The 25946-nt window shown below is 32.6% G+C and overlaps 1 protein-coding gene and 1 long non-coding RNA gene across 4 annotated transcripts in view; both read left to right on the top strand.

Moving 5' to 3' along the window:
- The window catches only part of LOC107994951 (furin-like protease 2), a 376396-nt gene that overhangs the window by 198941 nt on the left and 151509 nt on the right, over positions 1-25946 (top strand). The window lies entirely within an intron of this gene.
- LOC133666442 (uncharacterized) overlaps positions 1-25946 on the top strand; it is a 133930-nt gene that overhangs the window by 22940 nt on the left and 85044 nt on the right. For both annotated transcript variants that reach the window (XR_009830612.1, XR_009830611.1), the window contains exon 2: positions 6080-6133. This is a non-coding gene — a long non-coding RNA (uncharacterized LOC133666442). The remainder of the gene's footprint in view (positions 1-6079; positions 6134-25946) is intronic.

The raw sequence follows: 25946 nt of genomic DNA, 5'->3' as shown, positions 1-25946 counted from the left end.
CAATCTCGTAATCAAATTTCTGCCTCGTAATCCCGGCAAAAATTCATTCATAATATATATATTTCATTAAAAAGAATTATCGCGCAAAGAACATTTCCCATTAATTTATAACTCTTTATTGGCCAAATCCTCTTAATGCAATCCTAGTAGCATTTTACTGGATGCTTGAAAAACTTGCAACTTCTATCATCTTTCTACATTTTATTCTCTCTCTTTTTACTTCTAATTTAAACCAGTCTCATAATATATATATATATATAAAATAAAAAAGAAAAAATGATGAATATAAAAAAAAAAAGAAATCCAGAGAGAAAGTATAGAGAGGAAGCGAAAAAAAGGATTTTCTTGAATCGCGTAATGTCTCTTAAAGACGACGATAGATAGGAAAAATTCAAGTAGACTAATGAAGAAATTGGCAGTGGTGAAAGTTAACTAGGATGCGAGACACGTATGATGGTTAAAAAAAAAAAACAAATAAGAGCGAATAAGAGAGTTTCGATTAGCTGTCTCGTAAAAAAAAAAAAAAAAAAAGAAACGGATTACAACCGTTCAATTTGCGGCCAGGAGAAATTATTAGCAGTGGTGGAGAAAATTTTTGTTGAAAAATTAGCACTTATTGCGGTTACAGCAATTAGTTGTACTTATGGTTACGGGGAAAGATTAGCGGTTTTACAAAGTAACGGCAAAATTTACGGTTACCATTTGTTAAACGTGATTTCCTACTAAATTTTCTTCATACGATTAAATTGCGATTCGAAATTGTAATTCTTTTTTTGTTCGTGTTTTCTGAAGAAATTTTTCCACAATAAATTGAATTACTTGATTTCAAAATCGTGGAAATTTAGAATCTTTCGACGAGTTCTATATTCCGTTTAGAATATGTAGAAAAGAAAATTTGAAACACGAAAGAAGAAAAGAATTAAATTAAATTATAAGGCACAATTAAATAGTTGTAATCATATAAGGAACAATCGACCTATTTAAAATATTATTTCACGTATACTTACATTCAAAGGAAAATTTTCACCAAAAGTATTCATATGCTTTCATACAATAATAAGAGGTAAGGAAAATTAATTACATTTAACGTAAAGAAAATTAAATTATTGTCAAATTATTAAATTACAAAATCATATAATCATATGCTATAATCATATTTATATTATTTTCACAAAAAGTATTCACACGCTTTCATACAAAATAATAAGAGACAAGAATTTCGTTCCGATACACAGGAACGAGATGGCATCATTATATAGCTATAATCGTATAACGAATCTGTTTAAAATATTATTTCAAATTCATATGCTTTCATACAATAATAAGAGATAAGGAAAATCAATTATGTTTAATGTAAAAAAAAATTTCACAAAAAAAAAAAATTAAATTATCATCAAATATTAAATTACAAGGAATCATTTAGACAGCTACAATCGTGTATTCATATAATTACATTTATATTTTCACAAAAAGTATTTACACGCTTTCACACAAAATAATAAATAACAAAAAGCAATTTCGTTTCAATACATGACGACTCGCCCTCTCCCAAAACCCTAGCATCCAATCCCTTCGATATTCCAACAATCTTCCTTCTCCAATCTCGTAGTCCGTCATTTTCATCCATCCATCCATCCATCTATCCATCCATTCTTTTCGTTCAATTCTAAACCCAGGATCTCGTGAGCGACAAGTTGATAATTACTCGCCGCGAGCTAGTCAGGTGTGCCAACTAACCAACGAAAATCTCATTTTCATGCGACCTCGCTCCCGTTGTCAGCCGAGGGTTCCAACAACCCGGTTCCTTCGCGACAATTTTCACCAAGAGTAATAATAACACCAGTGGCTGGAAAATTGAGTCGACGGCCTTCGAGCTGTGTTATATACGCACATCCAAAGAAAAGAGAGGGAGAGAAGGCGGACAATGATGGCGGAAACGCAGGGCGAAAACCGCGGCAGTGCTTCGAAAGCGGACGGCGAAGACGGAAGAGAGATTGGGAGGTTTGTTGAGGGAACGAATTAAAAGGAGTTCGTTAGGTGGCGATAATTGGTATGAAACTGGTTGCTGGTGTTATATTTCTTTGGCGGAGGGGAGAGTGGAGTGATGGAAAGTTTTGTAAACGCGAGAAAAAGGAACGCTGTCGAATAATGTCTGCATTAACGGTGACGAGGTGATGGAAGCTTTTTATTGCAAACTTCGTGCAGGAAGTTTTGTCGCCGAGTTATATTTTGTTGTGCGGATATAATACAAGAAGCAAGAAAAATTTTCTTTTTTTTTTTTTTCTTCTCTTTTTCGTATAATTAATTAATCGAAGGAATTAATTCGTCATTCGTTTAAGAGTATAAATAAAATTGAACGACAATATTTTAAATAAATTTTGAAAATATTATGAGTCAGGTTATTTAAAAATTCGTTAATATATGAGAAATTTGATTAATGCAATAACATGCACGATACGTGTTATTGATTCATGTTTTGTGGTTTTGTAACAAACAGGAACAACTTCAATCTCGTGCATTTTCCTCGAATATACATATTTTCATTTCATTCAAAATTTGAAAAGTTATAAAGCCTTTCGATTTCTTTATTTTGATAAAATCCACAAATTTTCCATACTTTTTTTTAATATCAAAAACTATTTCATTTTTTCAAATATACTTGTCATTATCTTAAAAGTAGTCATTTCCTCGCGACGAGTAATAATGATCAAACACCAACATTAAAAGGTTAACCATTATCCGTTCTTTTAATTTCTTTTTCATTTAATCAATATCGTAAAATTAATTTTTTTATGTAATAATTATATGCTCGTCATAAATCTAAAAAATAATCACTTTCTCGCGATAAGAATATAATCAAACATCATTAATTAATCACTGCAGAATAATTTCCTTTCCAATATCGTAAAAGTAAAGAAAAGCCAGTATTTTATTTCCGGATCGAAGAAATAATCGAAAATGAAAATAGAAAAATTGCAAACGAAAGCTGCATTGGAAGTGACTTGACACATGACTACGCGACATTTTGAAATATTCAAATGTGGATCGCGGTTTCCTCTCTTTGGGAAGATAATTTGTCGGCGGGCAGCAAACATTGAGTTCGCGAGATTCACGATTTCCGGTTCGATTTCACCGTAGCCGAGGTAAATACGTTCCGAAGGGATTAATAATTAAGACGAGGTCAGGAAAATCCGGCGATAAATCAACGGGCGACGATCTTTCAGCGCGAATGGACTTTCCATGCTCCACAGTGCTAGTGGAGTTGCAACTTTGATAATACGCCGTTACGTTACTCGAGTCCACTGTTACTCGATATAAATATTTTTCTTGATTCAGAGGAAATGGAACAATATCTCTCTATGGATTTGTCATTTCCGATAAGACGTTATCAAATCGAACGATTGGAAGAGAAAACAGTGAATAAAAAGAAAATCGATTAATAATAATCTGTAATATTATGTAATATTTCGAGATATTGTATTTATTTATTAGCCGATAGATGGCGCATCAGTCAGCCTAGTAACCGAAAGCTTGTTTCGTTCAAAATGGTACATAATTTTTCGTGGTTCACTTGTAATTAACTTTAAATCGCGGTAGATATTTATTTTGGTATGATAGAAATTGTATAAAATCGAGAAATATGAAGAAAAAGAAAGAAGTGAGAGAAAAAGGAGCCATTTAGCAATGACTTATGTTCGGTAATAGGGATATTGTTTAAGTGATAGATGTAATATAGATGGCGTTCGAGTTCAGCCGCTTCAGTCGAAAACAATATGGCGCATAATTGAAGAGAATCGCGGATCGTGTGTAATTATTCTTAAATCGCGAAAGAAAATTATTTGACTATGATCGAAATCGTGTGAAAAATTATCAAATCGCAGCATTTGAAGAAGGTAATAGCTTGATAGGATTATTATTGTTAAACATAACATAGATAGTATAAGAATAATGTTGAAGTCATGAAGATAGTAAAGAAAAAAATCGTCAAAAGAATTTAATCTAACTTAATCAAAATCAGAGAATGATACTTTTCATAAATAATAATTAATTTATAAGTTTTGTTATTCTATCCAAAGGCGAAAAATTAAAGACCACTGTTAAAAAATTAATTTAGTAGTTAGTTTAGGTAATTATTTATAGTTTAAGTGGATAATGAAGATATAGGTGAGGATTATGCTGCGATTAGGGATTAAATGTGGTGTGATAATGTACGTGTGTTCTACCATGATGGTAATTGATTAAATATTTATGAAGATTATACCATTAGGTGTAGTGTGAGTGAAAATTGGTTATATTGGTGAAATGTTAACGTCGCAGAATTACTCGTGGAGAAGAGATATATTTACGCTGTATAATTGTGTCAATGTATTTTAAAGAAATCGTATTGAAGAATGATAGAGATTGCAAAAGAGTGAAAAAAAATTTTTACGATTTATTTATAATTTCACTTGAAACAGAACTATAGATTAAACCAGTTTGATCCCATAGTATAGTGTGGTTGTGGCGTGCAATTTTGTTTGGGTGATTGGTCTATTTGATTTGACGACGGATTCGTGGTGTTAACACTCTTCGAAAATGGAACGATCGAATATATTGATTCACAAAACTATGCTGACAACGCGGGCTTATGGACACTTTCAACAAACTCCAACTGTTGTTGAAAAATATAAAAATGTTATTTCTCACATTTTAACAATTCGTTGCTTGCTGACATCTTTCAATGATCAAAAAGAATACTTCGTCGATTTCAAAAATATATGGAAACAGTTAACGAGTTCGTTACTTTACATTTGATATTTTTAATATTAATGCTTTGTTGTTTCTTTTGATAAGTTGTATCGTTCATTTAAACTGGAATCGATAATTTCGAAATATATTTAATATCAATACATGAAATATTAAAATCTCGCGTAAGAGAGTTTCGAATATTTAAAATTTGTCAAAGAGCTACTGTAAAATTAATAAATTGGAATATCGATATTAAACTACTTCATATTAATATTCAATCGATTAATCTGTACGAGATGTGGAGATCCCCCATAAAAATCCGTTTGATCTTGAAATAACGGCCAATTATAGTCCATCAATTTATCGTGGTATCGACATGAAGTCTCCGAGAGAAGCGTAGGACATCAAATGTTTGCTCGTTTTATTTTCCTGTCGTTTTTCTTGGATCCTCCGTTCCTTGCCTTCGGCTCTCTCTTTTGATCCGGTTTCGTTCTGGATATAACCATATCAGTAAACGATATTCGACTTCGATTTAGATATACGAAAACATTTTCTGAAAATTATTCACAGAAATATGTGTACGTTTATAGCTTTTTTGGTGATCTTTTAATATATGTTTCTTAGATTTTATGATATTATTGAAAGTTATTTTCGAAAGAAAAATTAACACATGTATTAGAAACAGATTGTATCGTTCTAGATTGTAACGATTTTCACTTGATTTTTCGAAAAGATTTAATTAATCAATCCACATATATATCATTATGATATAATGAATACACAAGTTGCAAAAGGAATAGATATTTAGTTCTTTTACATACTCACCTCGAAAGTTCCTTGTTTTAATAAACTACGTGTACGATATTGATTCGAAGAATACAAGTTCGTTATAAAATAATAAAGATTCAACTCGGAAAACAACTTGCTAACCTCAAAACTTGAACGTGACTATGTAAAGAAAATGGACGATATGGAAAGTTGTAATTACGATTATTTCATAACTTTCCTGCTGTTATTAAACTTTATAAACTTTAACTCTGTTTCATCAGTTTATAAAGAAAAACCATTAAGAACTAGAACGACAAGATATCAGAAACTTAAATATTACTTTGAAAATGTAGAAAATTAGCGAACTATAACAATTGAAGATGGAATAATAATTTATGTTATTAATTGTAACAGTTTAATTCACCCACTTGATATTAATGTGGCGCGAATTTTAAAATAGGAATTTTAAAGGATAGTTTTGCATAAAGTGAATTTTTTTTCTTTTGAAAGGCATAAGATTTAATTTTTTAATAATTAATTTCAAATTTTAACTAAATATCAATAATTTCCTTTTCTTTTTCAGGTACGTTACAATTTTTCATAGTTTAAATTCATGGATCGCAGTAAATTTAACAATGTAAGTCTTTTTTTATCTAAAATATTTTTCGATATGTACGTAGCAAGAATATATTGAAGGGAAAAATATATATATATACTTCAACAATCGAATATTTCATAGCTTATAGTATTATTTTCAAAAACCAATATATAAATATAAGACTAGCAATAACTCTAAATAAGAGAATAGTAAATAACAGAATAAAAATAGGAATAAAAAAAATATGGAGAATAAGTAAAAAAATAATAAAAATAAAAATTTTTTTTCATAGATATTAACTTTTAATACATAGGTCTGCAAGATCAAAAAAAAAAAAAATAAATTATTAAAAAAGAATTTTAATGTAATTTTGATCTCTTTACTTAATCTTTACTCGCATTATAAATTACTTTATCGTTTGCAATAATTTTTTAATGCATCATATTATTTACTCCTATCAATTTTTATTTCTTCATTATCATAATTTTGTTTTTATGACTAAATTAATTAGGTATAACGAATTTAATGCGAATCGATGTTGTAAAACAATGAAGAAATAAAACTGAAATGATTAATTAAGAATCGTTTCGCTGCTGAAAACGAATAATTGTAATCAGCATTACGAGTGCAAATTTATTGCGTAATTTGTTCGTTCATCATTCCATGACGATTCCATTTTTTACGAAAATTTTTTAGATTACTATAAATGCAGCGATGACTATGGCAATTATTTTTGAACATCCATGTAATTGAAATTTGTTAATTGAATTAATTCGAAAAAGTTAATTGAATTTTTCGATTACTTTCGAAAAGGATTCTACAATTTCAGTAAGATAATATAAAATATAAATAAAAAGAAAAAAGTTATTAAAATAAAATTTTTAAATAAAAACGATGAAATAATTAATTCTTCGCAATTAATTCTGTCAATTATAATATCTTGTTAATTACAACGTACGTACATAGTTTATAATCCATTTTCCATAAATTTATATAAATACTACGAAATAAAAGATCTTTAATTGCTTTTGCGAGTTATGCATAATTATTCCCTACTTCCGTTAGTATATTCAATGAAAATTGCTCGGCTAAAGTAATTATAAAATATGTGTTAGTTAATTTTAAATTGCAGAATAATTTATTTCACTATGATGAGTATGTTGCAATAATGATAAATTATTAATCTACAATAAAAATCAGAAATAAATTAAAATTGTACGTTACGTTCGTCTCGGAATTCGATTCGAAAACCATAAAATTTAGCTATGTACGTACATAGATTCAACGAAGAATTATGTTTAAATAATAATTTTATTCTATCGATCAATCATTCGTGTTCATTTCAAAATTTTCACACTTTCGAACAAATTACTCGGAAGTTCAAAGATATTATATAAATTATTCCAAAATTTTTTTCAAAAACTTATTGAAAAGCATATCGAGTGCAAATGACCACTATTTGTGAAAATTAATCACTTTCAAATACAGATTGCTTCTAATTTCAATTGAAATTCCACACCTCTTCAAATGTAACTATTTGAAACCGAGGATTATATGAATTGACATTTCGAATCCCGAATCGATTCGGATAATATCAATACCAAATAATAGTAGTCGATATTTGATGGGACATGGTTTGATAATCGATCTCTTGCAAGATTGAAAGTGAAAAGCCCTAATATGCTTTCGATAATTAGTAACAAGTGATTGACAGTCTATTGAGTATAGACTAATTGACAATTGAACGATTGGATTGCATTTAAGATTAAGTCGAGACTTGGTGGAGTTGAATACTTCGATGGCAGTTGTCAAATAAATGTCATTTCATAGGACCAACGATTATTGGAAAGTTATAACTTGAATTTATCTTGAATGTTTTAATATATTTTTGTATTAAGATTTTCCATTTTATTGTTGTTAAAAATAGAGATATTTTAATATCGAACATTTTTAATCGATTAAATTAATTTGTTTCCTTTAATTTATTTATTTAATTTCAAGTGGAAATGTAATATATACATATATTAAAAGATAAAGAAAATATAAAAGAAACGGAAAATGCGATAAAAGAATTTTCAACTTTTTTAAACATAATATAATACATTAAAAAATCTGGAAAAATTCCAGAATACTAGTTATTTTAATACGTGTTACAATAGAAGCACTTTAAAATCTTAACAAAGAATCTACATTTTTCAACACTTTGCATTTACAATTTGCAATGAAAAAAATCTACAGAAATTCTCCAACATACAATATCTATAATATACCAGAATATTTTCAAAATTTTTGCATATCAGCAAAAAAAAAAAGAAACAGAAACGAATAATTCAAATTTTCCTTTTATGTATTTTATTATCATTCCAGAAATAGAACATTGAAATGTGCAAGAAATTACTTTTGCTATCCATCATTAGATAGAGATCTTATTCAATATAATTTATTTCTGTTTTTTTTTTTTTAATACAAATACTATTGGAGAGCATGTTTGCATATATCGAGAAACGTTTTTCAACCCTGTATAGAATGGAATGTTTAAAATCCAGCGGCGAGCATCAGGAGATAGCTCAGCGAGCACAACCACTGGAATCCTGCGGTTACTTTAACCGCGAACACGATTAATCCTAGCGAAACTAATTCGCTCGGCCGAGTTCGCTTTATCCGACTGTGAGCGGCTGAAGAAGGCCGGCTGAAAACAAATAATTAACGCTCCTCTGTCGTCTGCGGGCTTCCTTTTTGAAATACACGGCCAGTTTGCACGATGAGGCCACTCGCCACGTGAAAACTTTTTCTCCTCGTAGTACAGATTTACGCTAATCCCATGGGGAAAAGCTTGCCCGCTACGCTATGATCATTTAGCACATGGGCAGATTTTAAATTTATTTGCGTGTAGGAAGTTTTTGACGATTGTGAAATTGGGATTTTAATTTAAAAAAAGCAAATGATGAAAGTAATAAAAAAAATATATTTTAATAATTTATCAATTGATCGGAATATTTAGAGGTTAGTTTGTTGTAATAATTAAGAGATAAAGGAAAAATTATTGCTCGGTCAATCTCACAAGACCAATAAAACAGGCTTATGATACAGCTGAATACTGAATGCCCTAGTTAGAGTTAATCGTTTTCGGTTACTTTCGACAAACATCGGGTAGCTTAGTCGAAGATGCCCGAACGACAATCGGCTCTCGGTTCGGAACTTTCCGTGGTCTCGTTATTTCAATACGATCTGTTAGTCGGAACAATCAACTTCTAAAGTTTCAAAGTTTCTATCTTCTAATTCAAAGTAATTCAATGATTAATTAGAATCGAATAATCTTTTACTCTGGATACTTATTTTTCTGAAAAGGTAACAAAATCCTATGATTTTAACAAATGTTGCAGAAAGGAACTCTTATCCACGTTAATCTAAAATGAAGTGAAATGAGGTTAGAAGTTTGTCACAGTTCAGAGAATGGATCCTTACGGTTATTCGATATGTTGATTGTCGAGATCATGTTCTTCTCGAAAAATTATCACAATCCCAATTGCATTTTAAAGAACAAAGTCAATTTTATATCCTATTAGTTAGGTAAAATATTACTCTCTTTTCCTTCGAAGTGCTGAGGAGGCGGGAGAGAGGAAGGAAAATGGGTCCTTCGAGGGACACTAGTTTTCACAATTTTTCAAAGAGAACGTAAAAAAGGAGGCAAAGAAGGAAAAAGTTAAGATGATCATCGAGCCTTTGGAGAGGTTAGTTCTGAAAAGGTCGCCGAGACAATTAATTTTGAAATTTTAAGTTAAACTTCTAGTTTCTCTAGAAATTAGTTAGATAATTTTTTCGAACTCGTAGATGATGCAAATTATTCGATATTCTGTCGCTCGGAAAGATTTCGATAATCATTCTTTCATTTTTATTAATGTTTGGTTTTTCCGAAAAATAAAATAAAATCCTACATTTCACATTTTTTACTAATATCCACCTTCGATTCGTAGCAAAATTTTCAGTGTGCCTTGAACGTCTTATAGAAAGAAGAAATCCGTGTCGATCGTCAAAGAGCTAGAGCTACTTTAAGAACTATGCATCGTAGTCGAAAATAAAAAATACGAAGTTTTGTCGAAACTTACTATAAAAAAGAAAAACAAAAGAAGAAAAGGTATCCAAGTAGGAAGTTTTTCTCTCTCATGTTACTCTTTCTTCTAGTCTATAATATACCACGAGAGTAGGATTAGAATTTAAAACTTGTCTCTTCCGAAACTTTGCTTTTCCTCCGTTGTTGTGGCGAAAGAACTCTCTTTCTCTGAAAGACAACACGTTGATGAAAACCAATCCCCCCTCTCCCTTCCCCCTTCTTTCTCTCTCGCCATTTCCATGAGCTAATGAAATTATCTATTATCGGATATTATACGCTCGAACAGCGGATGCTTTCAAAGGCGTAATTTAAAAGTTCGACAGTAATTTCATGGTTCGCGTTTTAAAACGAAGGGGAGGGGTGGATTTTTTTTTCATTCTTTCTCTCTTTCGCTCTCGTTTTTCATTCTAGGATAGCTGAAGCGTATTTTGAAAGTGATGTGAATACGCCCGGGGAATCCAGTTAGCGAGTTACCTAATTAGGTTGAAACGAATTAAAAGATAATACGAGAATCTTTCCTTTATACGCCCTCCGCCGATGAATAATGGCGGTGTCATTCGCCAGAAAATTCCGGCACATGAGAAGGGTGGAAGATTTCTTTCCCTTTTTTTTTTTTCATCCCTATGGAAAACCTAATTTCCTCCCTTTCTCTAATAAGATCTATAGAGGGACGAGGGTGGGGTGACGGGAAATTACTGGACGAAAAGATATTTTCGGACGGGTTCTCGAAATCTAGAAGATTAATGCATTTATATTTAACGTTGCGTTATTTAGGGCTGATCGAATTTTATTATAATTATTTGAATTTCTTATACGAATTTTATATAGTTTTTAAAATAATTTTTCACAGAAGTATCAAGGATTATTTGTGGACGAATATGATTCCGTCGTATGATAAATTTAATCCTTTTTTTAAATACAAGAATCAATTTCGATAAGACTATTTTATTTCAAATCAAATTTTAAAGATTAATTCTTACATAAAAATATCGGATCAAATTCCATTATTAATATATATATATATTCATAATACCAAAACGAATTCTTATTAAGAATTATTGAGAAAACGATAGAAATTTTTTCAAGCTCCACTCAACAATAAAATTAAACGATTATCAAAATTAAAAGAATATACTTGCGACGTCGTTGTCAATTAATACTCGCGATTAATATTTCTTCCACGAAGGAATGAACACAAATCGAAGAATCCAGAGGATATTAAGAAAACTCGTCGCAAGGCTGATTCATCGCACAACTTATTCTCCGTTGAAACATGATACCGAACACGTCCAAGATAAATAAATAATCCTTCACAGTAAAGATGACTTGGAATACAATATCTTCTGGCAAAACGAAAAAAAAAGAATACATTCAGCAGGATAAGGAGAAAGGAATTAATCGCCAAAAATAATAATAAATAAAAAATGTAAGAATATTCAGAATATTTTCGATAAAATTTTCGAATAGGGGAAATTTATGAATTTTTCGTGACCGAAGAAAGTGACACGACCATTTCCAACGTATCGTTCCAAAATCCAGAAAGACGTTGACATCGATCGTTAATCCAATTTTTCAACCTCCCATATCCAACGTGAAAATATACGCGTGGATGTACGAAATTCGCCTGGCAGAATTGCGTCCATCGTGCTAATTACGACCGCCATTATCGCGCGTCGGATCATTTGTTGCGTCTCGTCGCCGTTTCGTCCGTTGAGCGGATTCCATCCTTCTCCCTCCCGTTTTAGAGAACACCGGTACCCGTTTGACGAGAGGAGCGGTGTTTGAAAACTAATTGGCACGGACGGACGAGTGGACGAAAACGCGTGTCCATACGTGATTTTACCGTGGTTTTAATGGACACTGGACCGGTAGTGGTGGTTCACGGTTCGGCTTGTTCGGGCAAATTGTTATGGTCATAGGGTGGGGAGTAATAAAGTCCCCCGGGATTTGGTTTTTAGAATAATCGATGCGCGTTAATTCGCGTATATCTGGTTAATTGTTTGACGCGGTAACGCGGAATGAAAATACTGCCGTTGGAGAGGAAAATTATTGAGAATTTGTGACGTGATGTTTCGCATTTTTCGAAATTCTTTTAATTTTTACTTTATTTTTATTTTAAACCGACAAATTTATAATTATGTATTATGGATTAAATAATGAAAAATTGGCCAAGAATCATTACAGTTGTTCTTTTTTCTTATTACAATCGTAATAAGAAAACATTGCGAATGTGTTGTAGAGTGAATAGATTTTTGAGGTAGATATAAAAGATGTCGAAACCAGTGAACGATAAAAGGAAGATAAAGATGAAATAAGAATATGTATATATCGACAGAGCAGTCAATTATTGAAAAAGTAACTAGGTAAAAATTTCGAATAAAAAAAAATTACTTTAAGCAATTATTTAAATGCTCGACTGACATATATTCGTAGTTGGTGTAATTTTTCGTGCAACCTCGATTGTTTGGCACCACGATTATTATTATTATATTTTGAACAATAAATTATTGAATTACAACTTATCACTGTACGCATCGATCGGACTTTTACACTAATCGCTTTAACCTGGAAAATAACCGCGAATTAATCAAGAATGTAGGAACTTTGATTATCTTTCTTATCTTTCTGAATCACCCTATAGAAATCAGAAATCTGCAGTCTATCCCGGAAAACTTGGGATTATCTGGAACGTCTCATTTAATTACCCTCATCCAAGAACTCTAATTGTCTAAGAGAAAGGGAACATTGTGAAAAGGGAGATCTGGCGGAATAGAGCGATTTCTCGGCTCGGCCATCAGACGTCGAAGATTCCTCCCGAACGTAGTTGCAGAAGAATCCTCCAACTATTCTCGCGGAACTGTTTTCATTCTCTGTGTTCGATTCTCTCAACTTGGCAATTTTCGGATGGAATTCGAAAGGTGGTCTCCTCCTTCGATCTATTACAAATTGTCGTTTAACACGTGGAATGGCTGATCGGGTCGAGATGTTAAAAGTATTTCAATATTGATTGGATTTACTCGAATTTTTGATAAGGCAATTTTACAGTTGGATAGTTAAGTTCGAATATTCAAATTTGTGGATGATGTAGGAAGCATTGATAAGAAGTATAAATGTTAAATTGTTATTCGTAGTATAATGCATCAAGTTACATATCGGTTTAGTTATTTTATCTGTACTTAAGTAAATAAAGTAAATAACAATTGTCGTGTAACAATCCAAAGCCTGTTCGAAGAGAATATTGTTGAAAAAGAGAAGAGAAAAATATATAACATATTAAAAACACTTTTTAAATTAATTAATAACTTATTGCGCGAGTTTGTACGCATGTATGAAAAATTTGTGCGCACGCCGTGCAAAGATGTTCAAAATGCTCGTAACGTAAATGGAGACCTGTATTTCACTTCCATTTCTATAATTGTGTTCATAAAAATGTACATTTTGCACGAAACGTTTCCCCATTCTAATAATTTACTTTTAACGAAATTAACCAGTCTTCGCATATATAAACTGCACGAAACAAGATAAATTACTTTCTCAAAAAAAAAAAAAAAAAAAAACGATCAATTCAACGCGTCCACGTTTCCCAAAGTGAAATACTTTTTCGAAAGATCATTAATCTAAAAAAAAAAAAAAAAGAAAGAAAAATGAAATCTCCACGAGGGATGAATGTAAATCAATCCTATCGTCCAACGCAATAAACATTTGCCTTGTTGATGGACGAGATTCATTAACGGGTTTATCTGGACATTCCGGTGGACAATTCGATACAATTGGCCATCGATGTTTCATTTATTAATACGCGATCGCAGCTATTATCGTTTGACGAGCAAATACACCACGCGCGCCTCCAATATTCGATTTTGACCGAATGTGGGGGAAATTTTTCTTTTTTCTTTTTTTCTTTTTTTTTTTTCAACGCCCGCGCAAAAGTAATATTTGCAAAAACAATTGCGAGTGGCAACGGGACAATACAGAAAATACAGCGAATGTGGACGTGCGAGCATTTGAAACTGCAAAACTGTTTGCCAGTGACAGTGCACACGGGTTACTCTTCGCATCGAGCAGGCTGGCGAACGTTAAATAAAATAATATTTGTCTATAGGCACCTGTCAGTTTATTAATAATTTAAATGTCCTTTTTTTGTCATTTTATGTAGAAATTCTATGTAAATCTCTTTCCCGATCATTCGAAATTTATCGTGTTTTGTTGCGAAACGATTATTCTGTGCTTTTCAAAATGTGGTTCGAACAATAATTGAGCGAAATTTTTGGAGAACGATTTTTTTTAATAGCTTATTAAATTCGTTAGAAATGTGTATAACATAAAAATATGATTGAATATAAAAATTAACATTGCAATTAATTAGTACGGAATAAAAAGGAAAGTGCATTATGAGTTGTAGCAGATGATTAACTTATGAAGCGTTTCGAATTTGACAAATGTAACGTAATAAAATTTGAATCTTGAGAATTGGAAATGGTATTCTAAAGAAATGAATGTCAAGAAAAAATGCTTGCTAAAAAAAGAAGTTACGGCTATTTGCCACGGAATGTCCTCGATCTATAAATCCTATCCTATAAATTATCCGATAGATGGATATCCGATATTTAAACAGTGATGATTCAATAAAAATAATAAAACTGAAAACATATTGCATACCGATTGCTCAAAGATCGAATGGAATAAAAAAATTGCCAACTAAAGTTAAAAGTATTATTATATATGTAATATAAGATAGCTTAAAGTTAATATCATATGTCAAATATCAATGGAGTAAAGAATTCATTAGGTAGAGAGTTAAAATAAATTTTAATACAATTTTGCAAAATTTCGCAAATCAAATATAACAGTAAAAAAAAAAAAAAAATAGAAAGTTTCTATTTCTCATATATTCGACTCTTGTCATGTGGAACGATGTGGAACACAAAAAATTATCGACAAATCACCACATCGTGTAAATTTCTAATATGAAGTAATTACTTAACTTTAAATTTAATTTGAAAAAGAAAACTTATCGATAATTAACAATTTAAATCGAGATAAATATTATCGATCAAATTCTCGATATTTTGTTTAATCCGTAAACGTTCAAAATTCTAACGATAATAATTTCGTATGGTTTATTATAAATTACATCGAAACAATTATTTTTTGTACGTTTGAAAATGAATTTCGTCCTTTCCACACTCCTCCCTCTTTGTCTCTCACGGGCCGTTTCTCGCGATAACGAGCTGCACCACTTTTCGGCCTCGACTACTCTCTTCAAGTCCGCGTAACCGTTTCCACCCGTTTCTTCGCGTCGACACTTCGTTAAACGCGTCAACTATTCGCAACTCTGTGTGTCCCTACCCCCCTCCACTCTCCACTTTTCCTCCTTCCTTCTTTCGCCTCGCCTTTCGCGCTTTGCTTCCTTCGTCGCGGCCGACCACCATTACCACCGTCGCCACTACCACCATCCCACTACGTACGTATGCACACATTGGGAAGCATGCCGAAGAGACTTTCGCAGAAAAGACTTTTCGAGACTTGTCGCGTTAATTAAAACGTGGAAACGTGGTGGAAAAAAGAGGAAGAGGGGGGAGAGAGAGAGAGAGATGTAGTTGTTCCTTGAAGCATGGGGCTCGCGACATGTAACAATCGGGAGGATGGAGATTCCACGGAGCGGAAGATGGACGAGACGGCTTTCAACGTTTGATGAATTGTGAGCAGAGGGGATTCCAGCAGCCGATTAGACGAGGGATAGTTTAGTTATAGGAGAATTTTTTTTCGAAGAGACGCTTGGAATTGAAGAAAGAAAATAATAATAATAATATGGCAAATAATTGTAGCGTCAAACTTGTGTAAAAGAAAGTGGATCATTTGAACAAGTAATCGTTCAAATTAACTTTAATCGAAATTTTTAACCAGTTACTTTTAACCGTTTAACATCCAACTCTGGACGTAGAAAGAAAGAAAAAAAATATATATATATATATATAGATAAAGAAAGAAATGAGTGAAATACGAAAGAATTTAATTGTTTCACGCTTAATGGGAGGGAAAGTGGCTGGATCGAGTTGCTTCGTTTTTACTTTGTTCCTGAAATGAGAGTTTTAAAAGTGATGGACTGTGTACTTATCGAATTTTTACGTTTAATTGGGACGCAAGCTGGATAATTTATTGTGTATAACTTTGTTGAAGTAATAAGTAAGAGATACAAATATAAATATTCGTTAACAATTCGTTTCAATTACTTAATTGCACTCTCCGTCTAGTTCTCTAATTTTCCATTTAAAAATGATTAACATTGCGCGTTGTTACGTGTTTTCGAAACTAATATCCCATCCGCGAACATTTCGTTATGATTTAATACGATGCAACGTAATATTACATACGTACATAATTCGACGCGAGCGTAGGGCGCTGTGTCTGGTGCGCTATCTATCCGCACAGTTGAATATGAATCTAGGACTCTATAATATAGCGGTAATACAACGTATATGTCCATAATTTAATATCATCCGAGGATTGTAACTGTGTTTACACGCCACTGTAACATCTATATTAATGCCTAATGCATGTTGAAATTTAACGAAGAATTTAGAAGCGAATTTCCAATGTTGTAACAATAATATCCCTCTTTCCTCTTCTTTCCTATATTTTGTTCCAGTCAACAAAGAGGTATCAACGATAACGATAGATTTAATTTAATCGTCAAGGCTTTTTTGAATTAATTCACGAACAATGTACAGAATCAATAGAAAAGATATCTTCTGACGAAATTTTTAATCAAACGATAATGGAAACATCGATTTTGTCGGAGGGAGGAAAAATTTAAAAATCGATATTGTATCGATGAATATTTGCAAATCCTCGAAATTACGAAATAATTCGTTCTAAACATTCCATAAAAAGATACATATAATACAAGTGTACACATTCAAAACGACAAAATCTCCGATGGGAACGATGTATATAAATAAACAAAAAAAAAAAAAACGAGAGAGCAGCTCTAATAAAGTCGATGGAGGGGGAGGAGAATAGAGTTACTAGCGCGTAAGAAGAAACAGGAAATTAAGCGCGAATGCTAAGAGAAAATTAAACGAAGCGGTTAATTAGTAACTCGAGCAAAAAATGAGGGATGAATCGGGGACAAACGACGAAATGAAAATGAAACGACGATGACGACGACGAGAACGGTTGGAGGGGGGGAGAAGATAGCTTTAAAACGAAGGCAATAACGAAAGGGGAGGAAGCGCGAAAGTAAGCGGAATAAAAGGATCAAAATAAAGAAGTTATTAGACGAGAGGAGGATGAAAATGAACGAAAAGAAGAAAACTGAAGGAGGAAGGAAGGGAGGGAAAGAGAAAAATTTTTAAAGGAAAGCGAGAAAACGAAAAAAACACGTGGAAGGAGAGGTGGGAGAGAAATGGCGAAGCCGTTGCGAAAACAGGGGAAAATTAAAGGCAAACAAAGTCGAGTATGGTGGGGAGTGGGAGCGCGGAGAGCGGTAGAGCGAAAGAGGAATGGAAAAAGAAAAGGAAAGTTAATCCGTTTGGAGGGAGTGAGTGTACACGTACTCGTAAACACGAAACTCGACATTTTTATTGGTATTATTCGCGAGTATCTTCTCGCTTTCGAGGACGTACTTCCATATCCTCGAGCATCTTAAACGAAATAGCTGCGAGGTGTGTAAAGTCGATTACAGGGAGTAGCTGTACAGTCACGATTTTAATCTTCCTTTTCAACCGTGTTTGCGCATCTACCGGAGCCACTGTGCAGTGTAGATGGAGCTGTTCCGTTGCGTGAGCGGTGTCTCGATTTGTAAATCTTTCGGCCCGAGTAATGTTCACGGGGCGTGAAATTTAGCTTGATGAAATTAGGTGCAATCGTAATTCCTTGCGATTAATGCGTTTAATTTTTAAATTCTTTGTACATAAATATTATAACACGATTCTAGCTATTTTTAAACAATTTTTTTCAAATCTTCGAATTTTTCTTCCGCGAAATTATTTAGAGAATTTTTCTAAATTTATATAATCAAGCTCGGATCGTAATTATGGGCGACAATAAATGTAAAGTCGCTTTGAATAATTCAAATGGAATCTATGTGACTTTTTTTTTTCTCCTTTTCCAAAGGGACGCATTAAATTTCCTTTCAGGTGTAGTCAGCTTGACAAATCCTTCCGCCTTATTCGTATAAGATAGCTTTATGGAGGCGCCACTGGAAAGCTTGTCGTATAGTCACGAACTTAATCTTCTCTTTCATATTTATATATACTCGCGTGCAACGGTGTACTCTTGCTCTTACGTATATAAGCGCGTAGCATGTAGAACGCGTATCCTCGATAAATAAATGGATTTTCCACTCTGACTACTTTATTGAAAGAATGGTACAGTGGTTTCGATTAGTTCGAGGTTCAAATTTTTTTTCTATATTTCGTCGATTTTATTTATGGATTTCCCTAATTCCAGGGAACGAGAAATATTCATGGATAAGAATGATTTCACACGAATATATCCGATATTGGGTTCCCGCGGGTGGCGTTCTCGTATTCCTGTTCAGACTTTCAAACAGGTATCAGTTCCAAGAATCAATACCCGGATGGAATACGTATTATAGAAATCAACAAGGCAAAGACAATGTCTATGTTTATATATGGATTTTTACACCTTCGTAGTAAATGTACTTTCGTATATTTGTATCTCTCGCCAAGATATAATACCCTTTCTTATTTAACAAGTTATCGAACGTGCTGCTACTTCTCGTATAAAACGAAGAAATTCTTCCTTTTTAAGAATTCCTCGTTCGAGTTGTTTTAAAAAGTTTTACTCGAAAATGAAAATGAAAATGTAAAACAGGGTACGATCGGTCCGTCAACGTCGTGTCTCTTTAACTTTTGCTTTATTTCATGTAGAATATAAGCATCTGTTGTTTGCAGCTGTGCTGCAGCTTCGTTTGGCGAAACGTTTACCCTCTTCTTCTCGTTGTAATCTACGACTCGAGATGCTTGCTCGCGAGTATCACACTTTACACTTTACACGAGGAAATATTACACCAGGATGGGAAGAATGTTGAGAAAAAAGAAAGAAAGGAAAAAAGAATTTACGCGGGCAAATGGAACGAATTAAAAAATTCGTTGATTAATTAAAAAATATATTTTTGAAATTTCTCGAAAATAAATTTATCTCGAATATTTTCGTCCTTTTGAAAGTGCTCCTTTCTTCGTCTATTTAAATACCCGATGCATTGTAAACTTTAAATACATACGTGACGCATTGTAAACTTCGGTTATATACCCGCTTCTAGCCCGGGCCAATCAGCAATTTCTCAAGAACTCGCGTATCCTTGAGAAACTGTGCATCCTCCGTGAAACAACTTAGGTTTAGATAGGTCTTGCAATCTCGATCGATAAAACAGTTTTCAATGTACTGGAAACATATTCCCTTACTTATTAATTAAATATATATATATATTTATTATTTAATTATTTTTATTTACATTATCTATATTTTTAATCTACACATCGATCAAATTAAAAAAAGATATTGATTATTACAATTCTATTTGATTAGCTTCCTATGTGTGTATATATGAAACAAGAGGTTTGTAAAGGAGATTAAATAAATTTCAATATTAATATTAAGTGTCGAGCGAAAAATTACATGTGTCTTTAATGTTTCTCAAGAGCTGAACACTGTTTAAATTTACCTCTGTGCAGTGAATAAAATCGTTTCACAGCGCGGTCGGATATCACTGTCCGACCCAAGAACGCTTTTACTACTTGCAGTAGTCGGTTCGCAATTACTACGACCAAAACGTCCAACGTCAGCGTTTTCTTTCGAGTTTCTTTTTCTTTTTTTTTTTTTTATTACCTCTTTTTCGCAATGTTTAATTAATCTACGTATCTTCGAGGTGTTAATATATTATATTACAATTTTACGATATTATATTACATATTGTATTTCGGAGAATTGATCGTGGAGGTTGAAGAGCAAGTTGAAACGTAAGTTGGACGTATATATAAACCCGTGTAATGAAAATCATAAAGGTTCAAATTCAGTGTAAGATATATTTTTAAAAAATACGATAATTCTAATATTCGTGAATCAATATTCAAAGATATTTCGAGAATCAATTGTACAGAAAGCAGAACTAGCTAGCTAACTTGTTAAAAAAATAATAACATTATACAAAATTTCGAATAAACTTATTTTTTAATTATTCTTCAAAAATAACTTGATCAAAATAAAATGCTTCGATAACGATAGATCGTGTAAGAAGTAACATTTATTAAAATTTTTCTAAACCAACAACCTCTATCCATTCATTAAGCAAAGAACCCCTTCCCCCTTATTGAAAGCGCAAATGATTCGATTCAAGGATGATAAAGCGCCGTGGACGCCCAGAATTAATGGCGGCCGATTCCGGTCACGAATAGTGTGCGTTCGCAGTTCGACATCCGATATACCCACACATACGCATGCACATACACACCTTCATCCGCCATTCCCGCTCTGAAAATCGAGTTTACGCGAAACTTACTTTCGAGTTCCCAGCGATTTCTCTGCTTCTTTGAGGAGGGAAGGGAGGAGGAGGTGCGTTTGAAAGGGTGCGAGGGGAAAGCTGCTTTTTTCTTTCTCTCCTTTCATCCGATTTTTCCGTTCCTCGATCGTTTCCAATTGGCAATTCCATTACACCTTGGATGGTCTTTCGAGTTTGAACAATAACGTGAAAGGGGGGAAGAGGAACGAGAACCGTTGTGATTTTGATTTTGTTTTCGTGTAGATAAAATATTCTGTTTATCGTGGATGAAAGTGTGAAGATTTTTTTCGAGCAAAGATGGATTACTGGAATTGTTTTGTTAGACAATTTTGATGAGACGAGGAATCGAATGATTGGTGGTTTTTTTCTATTTTGCTGTAACAAGTGACGAAAGAAATTATACGTAAGATGGAAATTTTTCGTTTGTTAATTGGAAGTTTCGAGAAACTCGTAGAAATTCCATTACAAAATATGAGTACGTGGTTGAATTTGCTATCGGATCGGAGGGGAGGATTTGCTTTTACTACCAGGGATTCTCTGTATTGTGTATCTTTTGGATACGCCTGGCACACGGCCCCCTCCATCTTTGGATAATCTCGTCGCCTTTCATCGAAGCTAAAGCTCGTTGAGAAACGTGCGGAGGGAAGCAATGTGTTGTTGCGCGGGGCAAAGTAAACCGCAGTCATCTTATGCAAACTTCGATTGCTTATAATTCAACAATGCGTGTATTTATTCGTCGTATAAAGATACAAAGATTCGTATCGATTCCTTCTTCCGGGAAATTTCTTTTCAATTTTGATTCATTAATATTTTTGTACATTATTCAATTTATATTATTCATTATTGAATGAGTAAAGTTGATACTTTTTTTGGAAATTTTCTGTATTAATTCAATTAATATTTTTTTGTATATCAATTGTGTATTAAGTTCGATTTCTAGATGTTCTTTTAAAATGTCTCGTGAATATATGAATCTGAGCAAAGATAATTTTCTTAGCAATACTAATTTATTTTAACTATATTTCAAAAATACGTCAAGTGAATATTTAATTTATAAAAAATGTAATATTACATACATATCTTTAAGAAGCTTCTTTTCAACTTTATTCAAATTTTATACATCAATTTATATAGGGATTTGGTCTACACATTTATACAGAATTCAAAAAATGTTGGAGCATCCTAATTTCAAGGAACGATTTTCTTTTGTAAAAATTTCATTAACGTTAATAAAAAAACATTGAGCAATCACGAAGTGCATCTAGTCGAGCTGCGACTATTGGCTACGTTCCTATGAAATGTAAACAAGTCCAAGTAACATATCTCGAAAATGTATTGAATATTTTATTTATTCATTGGTATAATTCTCTCAAAAAATCTATGAATAATATTAATATCTTGTGTAATATCTCAATTCTTCTCGACAAACTTCTCCTCAACTTCAATCTACACATTTCTATACTAATTGATATATTTATCTTATATTAATGTCCTCTATATGCACACACCAATAGAAACTCACTCAACAGATTCTCCAAAATCCACAGAATACATATCTCCTCAACTTCAACTTATCCAAATACATATTGTCTCGTCTATCCTCTCCTATCCTTCAATCTTTTTAAAACTGTCACACGAATGTATATTATTATACGAGCAAACATAACCTCTCTCTTAACCAACTTTCTCCAACCAATATTTTTTTTACACACCAACTCCAAAGCCGCATCCAGGCCTTCCTCCTGGAAGATAGGACAAGAAACTCGAACCCCCATTGGAACGGCGTTCTCTCCAACTCCTCACGTCTCACGAATTCGCGGCGACGAAGGAGCCGTGTCTACCGTAGCAAAATACCAGTATGCATTATGCATGCTGGCAACTCGAACACACCGTGCCAAGTGTGTGGAGTGGTGGGGGGAGGGCCATCGTGACTAGTGCTGCTGCGTGGCGACTGTGCATGTAATTTAATTTAACAGCATATCGCGAGAAGACCCTCCCTCTCCCTTGTTCGTTTTCTCGCGATATCCCCGATCTTTCTTCATTTTTTTCGACCATCGTTCACCAAAAAGAGGAGTATTTAGGATCGTATAATTCGTGTAATTTAAGTTGAATTAGACGATTAGAGATTGCCAATCATTTCCGTTCGAGTTTTATTGCGCATGCGCGACAAGTGTGTTACGAGCAATATAAAATGATTTCATACATTTCTTAATGAAGAAAAAAATAAGGAATCTGAGGAACTTATTCACAAATCAATATTAATTGCATTCTCTTATCAATTTGGAGATAAGGAAATCTAGTAAAAGTTGAAAGGACTCTTCGAGAGAGTACAAGGAATTAAATGATTATCAAGCATTCATCTACCGCAACTTCGTAGATTTGAATTACAAAAGTAAAATACGAGAAATTTATGTACACAGGAATTTATGCGTAATAAATATATATGTGTGTGTGTGTGTATATTTTAGCACGAGAATAATTTCTCGATTCGTGAAACGTAGAACTATTTAAATTGCATAATAAAATAGGTATCGGGATCTCCTATCCGAACCAGAGAGAGAAAGAGAGAGTGAGGAAAATGGGAGGAGGGAAAAAGACAAGGGAAGCGAGTAGCAGTAGTAGTAGGTGCGGGTTAACGACATACCAACACCGAAGTCTATTGGATTTGCAAACTTGGCGGGGCTTTCGTACGCGTCGCCATGCGCCCGAAATCTCTTCCCTGCTTCCTCGAGAACGAGATTTCAATGGGATGGCGCGGGAAAGGCTTAAAGTTGGTGGGTTGTAAGGGATTCCTAAGTAGAATAAGCTGTCCGTATATCTATACGTGAAAAGTAGGTCTCCATTTTCCCCTTCATCTTGTTATCGATTAATTATTATGTTATTCAATCTTTGTGAAAATAAGAATTAACATTCTTGAATTTTGTTTTTTATCCTTAAATTTTTCAGAGAAATTGAATTTTGAATTTCAAAAAGTATTCGCGTAATGACAGGTTGGAAATTTTTGAGAAGAAGCGAGCAATGTTTGTGGGAATGAAAAAAATCAATCCTGGAATAAATAATAAATATTTTTGGATCGATGCTCTCTCGTTTTTTTTTCTTTTTTTATTTTTGCTGAAACTTGGTTGTACGCAATTTGCACACGAATTTGAATATCACAATATTTGAATAATGATATATTTATTTGCAATGATTAAGCGTAATGATCGTGATAGTGCTGGAATTGCTTGCAGATGTATCCATGTAATGGCCTCAGAGATACATCTGTATCTTGTACATGAATGCACAATTAATTGGATGCTATATATGTTTGCATATGTTATACAATATAAGAGACCGCATCAAAGATGTATGAATCGTTCCATCGGATTAATAGTTATTATTTAATTCATTTTGTATAATCAAATTTGCGCAAAGAATTTTCTTAACGTGTGAACTCGAAAAAAAAAATCCTTCCATTACGCGATATTTATTTCCATCCGCGTTTCAAGACGCGCTCGTATAAAACACCATTCGCGATCGTACGTTTCATATTCGAAATCGTAAAAACTGGAGAGGGGAGAAGCATTGAGATGTTGGAAGTAAAGTACTAAAAGTTTGATCGGACAACGGAATTTCCTATCAGGAATGATGCACGTTTCTCTGTATTTTAAATTTTAAAGACGATACTGCGATATGCCAGCTATATAAATTGTAGTTTGAGCAATACGAGGAAACGAAAGGTTAACATCTTTCGATTTCTTTCTGCTTTTTATCTCGTCTAACTTTATATATATTAATGAATTAGAAAATATTCAACGTTAATTTTCAATTAATTGTATAAAATTAGAATTTTTAGAATTTTTAAGGTTAGGTTGGATTTTAAGGTTATGTGATATTTCTTTCTTTCTTTCTTTTTTCTAGCATGATATATTTATATGCTTCTATAAATTTATCCAAAATCGACGAGAGAAAATAAATCGATGATATTTCGTAATTTATTTTTTGATAATATTAATTTTTGTACGCTCGAATTACAATATATTAGCTTATTATTGCTCATTAAGATCGATCGACGAACGCGTCATAAATATTTTGAAAGATTTTCTCCATTTCATCAATGTATATTCAAATGAAATTTTCATCTTTTCAAATAAATTTTCGTTGTTAAATATACATGTACTTAATATATGTGCGGCTTTATACTTATATAACGTTAATTCGAACGATCTTCTGCTACGAAAGATTAATCTTTTCCGATTTATATTGACCCAGGATATACATCGCGGTATATTATTTACAGGATTATCATTTTCAATACGATATTAATTTAAAGAGCAAGGTAATAACTTCATTATTATCGAAATCACTGTATCGCCATTGTATCGTGTTATTCTACTTTTGTTATTTTCGAGGGAAAATTTAATTTAAGGAAATTTAAAGATTCAATTCATAATTTATCAATTGAATAAATAGCATTGTTAATCTTAATCTTGTATTAAGTAAGATTAAAAAGTGAATTATGCAGAGATATAACAAAAAAATCCACGATAAATAATAAACACATAACAGTTTAAATAAATTATCGGTTATCTAATTAGAAATTTTTAGGAATCGTACAAATACCGTAAAATGATTACAATTAAATTTTGTATATATTTTGCCAATTATCGAGAAAGTTAAACTGAAACATTGTTTCAATAAAAAAAATACATATATAAATATATACGTACAACAATTTTAATAATCATTAATCATCGTAAATGTCCATTAGGAATTTTTATCATGTAAAATTAAAATTTTGAATATATTTTATCAAATTTGAGTGGAAGAATTTGATGAATCACTCACTGTTATTCAACGATTTCCAGCACCATCGGAAAATTAGATCTAAAACGGATAGTGTACTCACAGTTGCCGATTATTATTCCCCGCATGACAGAACGTCTATTACGTGGTGGGTCTTCAATTAAATTCCGGCCTTGAGCAAATACTCATAGGTAATACTCCTCTCGCCTCTGCAAGTCGGAGAATCGAGAGAGAAACGTCACACGAATTATTCTTCACAACATTCTTTTCAATTATTTCGAGTTGATGATGAATCGATGATGAATGGCTCAGTCACAGATAACACGTTTAACGAATTGGCTTGATGGAATTTTTCCTTTTATTTGCAATAAAAGTAAGGAGCTTGAACTATAATTACACTTAACGAAGCTTAACAAAGCTATCTGAAATTA

The sequence above is a fragment of the Apis cerana genome, linkage group LG1 (genome assembly GCF_029169275.1).
Source record: "Apis cerana isolate GH-2021 linkage group LG1, AcerK_1.0, whole genome shotgun sequence".
NCBI classification, from domain to species: Eukaryota; Metazoa; Arthropoda; class Insecta; order Hymenoptera; family Apidae; genus Apis; species Apis cerana.
This window is presented reverse-complemented; position numbering and strand designations above follow the sequence as displayed.